Consider the following 4461-nt stretch of genomic DNA (forward strand, 5'->3'; position numbering starts at 1 on the left):
TTTTCTCCGCCTTGCGAGATAAATTGACAAGAAGGACCACACGGGAGTGGATTTTTGAGAAAATCTCGCCCTGCCCATCGCGTAGCCATGGGTTTGGATCAGATCTCCGTTTGGATTGGGATCGGAAGGACGCTAGTATGTCGCTCAAGGATTATATGAATTTTAAGTAATTAGTTTGATGGGTGCGATCATACCAGCACTAATGCACCTGATCCCATCAGAACTCCGCAGTTAAGCGTGCTTGGGCGAGAGTAGTACTAGGATGGGTGACCTCCTGGGAAGTCCTCGTGTTGCACCCCTCGTTGATTTTTTTACCGCCTTGCGAGATAAATTGACAAGAAGGACCACTCGGGAGTGGATTTTTCGGAAAATCTCGCCCTGCCCATCGCGTAGCCATGGGTTTGGATTGGGATCGGAAGGACGCTAGTATGTCGCTCAAGGATTATTTGAATTTTAAGTATTTAGTTTGATGGGTGCGATCATACCAGCACTAATGCACCGGATCCCATCAGAACTCCGCAGTTAAGCGTGCTTGGGCGAGAGTAGTACTAGGATGGGTGACTTCCTGGGAAGTCCTCGTGTTGCACCCCTCGTTTTTGTTTTTTCCGCCTTGCGAGATAATTTGACAAGAAGGAGCACTCGGGAGTGGATTTTTGGGAAAATCTCGCCCGGCCCATCGCGTAGCCATGGGTTTGGATCAGATCTCCGTTTGGATTGGGATCGGAAGGACGCTAGTATGTCGCACTAGAATTATATGAATTTTAAATAATTAGTTTGATGGGCGCGATCATACCAGCACTAATGCACCGAATCCCATTAGAACTCCGCAATTAACCGTGCTTGGTTGAGAGTAGTACTAGGATGGGTGACCTCCTCGGAAGTCCTCGTGTTGCACCCCTCGTTTTTGTTTTTTCCGCCTTGCAAGAGGAATTGACAAGAAGGACCACTCGGGAGTGGATTTTTGGGAAAATCTCGCCCTGCCCATCGCGTAGCCATGGGTTTGGATCAGATCTCCGTTTGGATTGGGATCGGAAGGACGCTAGTATGTCGCCCAAGGATTATATGAATTTTAAGTAATTAGTTTGATGGGTGCGATCATACCAGCACTAATGCACCGGATCCCATCAGAACTCCGCAGTTAAGCGTGCTTGGGCGAGAGTAGTACTAGGATGGGTGACCTCCTGGGAAGTCCTCGTGTTGCACCCCTCGCTTTTGTTTTTTCCGCCTTGCGAGATAAATTGACAAGAAGGAGCACTCGGGAGTGGATTTTTGGGAAAATCTCGCCCTGCCCATCGCGTAGCCATGGGTTTGGATCAGATCTCCGTTTGGATTGGGATCGGAAGGACGCTAGTATGTCGCTCAAGGATTATATGAATTTTAAGTAATTAGTTTGATGGTGCGATCATACCAGCACTAATGCACCGGATCCCATCAGAACTCCGCAGTTAAGCGTGCTTGGGCGAGAGTAGTACTAGGATGGGTGACCTCCTGGGAAGTCCTCGTGTTGCACCCCTCGTTTTTGTTTTTTCCGCCTTGCGAGATAAATTGACAAGAAGGAGCACTCGGGAGTGGATTTTTGGGAAAATCTCGCCCTGCCCATCGCGTAGCCATGGGTTTGGATCAGATCTCCGTTTGGATTGGGATCGGAAGGACGCTAGTATGTCGCTCAAGATTATATGAATTTTAAGTAATTAGTTTGGGGTGCGATCATACCAGCACTAATGCACCGGATCCCATCAGAACTCCGCAGTTAAGCGTGCTTGGGCGAGAGTAGTACTAGGATGGGTGACCTCCTGGGAAGTCCTCGTGTTGCACCCCTCGCTTTTGTTTTCTCCGCCTTGCGAGATAAATTGACAAGAAGGACCACTCGGGGGTGGATTTTTGAGAAAATCTCGCCCTACCCATCGCGTAGCCATGTGTTTGGATCAGATCTCCGTTTGGATTGGGATCGGAAGGACGCTAGTATGTCGCTCAAGGATTATATGAATTTTAAGTAATTAGTTTGATGGGTGCGATCATACCAGCACTAATGCACCGGATCCCATCAGAACTCCGCAATTAAGCGTGCTTGGGCGAGAGTAGTACTAGGATGGGTGACCTCCTGGGAAGTCCTCGTGTTGCACCCCTCGTTTTTGTTTTTTCCGCCTTGCGGGATGGATTGGCAAGGAGGAGGGCTCGGGAGTGGATTTTTCGGGAAATCTCGCCCTGCCCATCGCGTAGCCATGGGTTTGGATCAAGCTCCGTTTGGACGGGATCAGGACCGCAAGTATGTCGGCCAAGGATTATATTAATTTTAAGTAATTAGTTTGATGGGTGCGATCATACCAGCACTAATGCACCGGATCCCATCAGAACTCCGCAGATAAGCGTGCTTGGGCGAGAGTAGTCCTAGGATGGGTGACCTCCTGGGAAGTCCTCGTGTTGCACCCCTCGTTTTTGTTTTCTCCGCCTTGCGAGATAAATTGACAAGAAGGACCACTCGGGGGTGGATTTTTGAGAAAATCTCGCCCTGCCCATCGCGTAACAATGGGTTTGGATCAGTTCTCCGTTTGGATTGGGATCGGAAGGACGCTAGTATGTCGCTCAAGGATTATATGAATTTTAAGTAATTAGTTTGATGGGTGCGATCATACCAGCACTAATGCACCGGATCCCATCAGAACTCCGCAGTTAAGCGTGCTTGGGCGAGAGTAGTACTAGGATGGGTGACCTCCTGGGAAGTCCTCGTGTTGCACCCCTCGTTTTTGTTTTTTCCGCCTTGCGAGATAAATTGACAAGAAGGACACTCGGGAGTGGATTTTTCGGGAAATCTCGCCCTGCCCATCGCGTAGCCATGGGTTTGGATCAGATCTCCGTTTGGATTGGGATCGGAAGGACGCTAGTATGTCGCTCAAGGATTATATGAATTTTAAGTAATTAGTTTGATGGGTGCGATCATACCAGCACTAATGCACCGGATCCCATCAGAACTCCGCAGTTAAGCGTGCTTGGGCGAGAGTAGTACTAGGATGGGTGACCTCCTGGGAAGTCCTCGTGTTGCACCCCTCGCTTTTGTTTTCTCCGCCTTGCGAGATAAATTGACAAGAAGGACCACTCGGGGGTGGATTTTTGAGAAAATCTCGCCCTGCCCATCGCGTAGCCATGGGTTTGGATCAGATCTCCGATTGGATTGGGATCGGAAGGACGCTAGTATGTCGCTCAAGGATTATTTGAATTTTATGTATTTAGTTTGATGGGTGCGATCATACCAGCACTAATGCACCGGATCCCATCAGAACTCCGCAGTTAAGCGTGCTTGGGCGAGAGTAGTAATAGGATGGGTGACCTCCTGGGAAGTCCTCATGTTGCACCCCTCGTTTTTGTTTTTTCCGCGTTGCGAGAAAAATTGACAAGAAGGACCACTCGGGAGTGGATTTTTGGGAAAATCTCGCCCTGCCCATCGCGATGGGTTTGGATCAGATCTCCGTTTGGATTGGGATCGGAAGGACGCTAGTATTTCGCTGAAGGATTATATGAATTTAAAATAATTAGTTTGTTGGGTGCGATCATACCAGTACTAATGCACCGGATCCCATCAGAACTCCGCAGCTAAGCGTGCTTGGGCGAGAGTAGTACTAGGATGGGTGACCTCCTGGAAAGTCCTCGTGTTGCACCCCTCGTTTTTGTTTTTTCCGCCTTGCGAGATAAATTGACAAGAAGGAGCACTCGGGAGTGGATTTTTGGGAAAATCTCGCCCTGCCCATCGCGTAGCAATGGGTTTGGATCAGATCTCCGTTTGGATTGGGATCGGAAGGACGCTAGTATTTCGCTGGAGGATTATATGAATTTAAAATAATTAGTTTGTTGGGTGCGATCATACCAGTACTAATGCACCGGATCCCATCAGAACTCCGCAGCTAAGCGTGCTTGGGCGAGAGTAGTACTAGGATGGGTGACCTCCTGGGAAGTCCTCGTGTTGCACCCCTCGTTGATTTTTTTTCCGCCTTGCGAGATAAATTGACAAGAAGGACCACTCGGGAGTGGATTTTTTGGAAAATCTCGCCCTGCCCATCGCGTAGCCATGGGTTTGGATCAGATCTCCGATTGGATTGGGATCGGAAGGACGCTAGTATGTCGCTCCAGGATTATTTGAATTTTAAGTAATTAGTTTTGATGGGTGCGATCATACCAGCACTAATGCACCGGATCCCATCAGAACTCCGCAGTTAAGCGTGCTTGGGCGAGAGTAGTACTAGGATGGGTGACCTCCTGGGAAGTCCTCGTGTTGCACCCCTCGTTTTTGTTTTTTCCGCCTTGCTAGATAAATTGACAAGAAGGACCACTCGGGAGTGGATTTTTGGGAAAATCTCTCCCTGCCCATCGCGTAGCGATGGGTTTGGATCAGATCTCCGTTTGGATTGGGATCGGAAGGACGCTAGTATGTCGCTCGAGGATTATTTGAATTTTAAGTAATTAGTTTGA

General features: G+C 48.8%; 14 non-coding genes across 14 annotated transcripts; all 14 read left to right on the top strand.

Annotated features, from left to right (window-relative positions):
- Positions 1-180: 180 nt before the first annotated feature.
- Positions 181-299, top strand: LOC118347104. Its single transcript, XR_004800353.1, has one exon. It is a non-coding gene; the product is annotated as a 5S ribosomal RNA (ribosomal RNA).
- Positions 300-471: 172 nt separating this feature from the next.
- LOC118347102 lies at positions 472-590 on the top strand. The gene has a single exon (XR_004800351.1). It is a non-coding gene; the product is annotated as a 5S ribosomal RNA (ribosomal RNA).
- A 189-nt stretch (positions 591-779) lies between these two features.
- LOC118347108 lies at positions 780-898 on the top strand. The gene has a single exon (XR_004800357.1). It is a non-coding gene; the product is annotated as a 5S ribosomal RNA (ribosomal RNA).
- A 189-nt stretch (positions 899-1087) lies between these two features.
- LOC118347099 lies at positions 1088-1206 on the top strand. The gene has a single exon (XR_004800348.1). It is a non-coding gene; the product is annotated as a 5S ribosomal RNA (ribosomal RNA).
- A 188-nt stretch (positions 1207-1394) lies between these two features.
- On the top strand, positions 1395-1513 carry LOC118347100. The gene has a single exon (XR_004800349.1). It is a non-coding gene; the product is annotated as a 5S ribosomal RNA (ribosomal RNA).
- Positions 1514-1699: 186 nt separating this feature from the next.
- On the top strand, positions 1700-1818 carry LOC118347109. Its single transcript, XR_004800358.1, has one exon. It is a non-coding gene; the product is annotated as a 5S ribosomal RNA (ribosomal RNA).
- Positions 1819-2007: 189 nt separating this feature from the next.
- On the top strand, positions 2008-2126 carry LOC118347103. Its single transcript, XR_004800352.1, has one exon. It is a non-coding gene; the product is annotated as a 5S ribosomal RNA (ribosomal RNA).
- Positions 2127-2311: 185 nt separating this feature from the next.
- On the top strand, positions 2312-2430 carry LOC118347106. Its single transcript, XR_004800355.1, has one exon. It is a non-coding gene; the product is annotated as a 5S ribosomal RNA (ribosomal RNA).
- Positions 2431-2619: 189 nt separating this feature from the next.
- Positions 2620-2738, top strand: LOC118347110. The gene has a single exon (XR_004800359.1). It is a non-coding gene; the product is annotated as a 5S ribosomal RNA (ribosomal RNA).
- Positions 2739-2926: 188 nt separating this feature from the next.
- Positions 2927-3045, top strand: LOC118347111. The gene has a single exon (XR_004800360.1). It is a non-coding gene; the product is annotated as a 5S ribosomal RNA (ribosomal RNA).
- A 189-nt stretch (positions 3046-3234) lies between these two features.
- Positions 3235-3353, top strand: LOC118347107. Its single transcript, XR_004800356.1, has one exon. It is a non-coding gene; the product is annotated as a 5S ribosomal RNA (ribosomal RNA).
- Positions 3354-3537: 184 nt separating this feature from the next.
- Positions 3538-3656, top strand: LOC118347105. The gene has a single exon (XR_004800354.1). It is a non-coding gene; the product is annotated as a 5S ribosomal RNA (ribosomal RNA).
- A 189-nt stretch (positions 3657-3845) lies between these two features.
- On the top strand, positions 3846-3964 carry LOC118347101. Its single transcript, XR_004800350.1, has one exon. It is a non-coding gene; the product is annotated as a 5S ribosomal RNA (ribosomal RNA).
- A 190-nt stretch (positions 3965-4154) lies between these two features.
- LOC118347112 lies at positions 4155-4273 on the top strand. The gene has a single exon (XR_004800361.1). It is a non-coding gene; the product is annotated as a 5S ribosomal RNA (ribosomal RNA).
- Positions 4274-4461: the final 188 nt, after the last annotated feature.

This window comes from Juglans regia, unplaced genomic scaffold (genome assembly GCF_001411555.2).
Source record: "Juglans regia cultivar Chandler unplaced genomic scaffold, Walnut 2.0 Scaffold_833, whole genome shotgun sequence".
NCBI classification, from domain to species: Eukaryota; Viridiplantae; Streptophyta; class Magnoliopsida; order Fagales; family Juglandaceae; genus Juglans; species Juglans regia.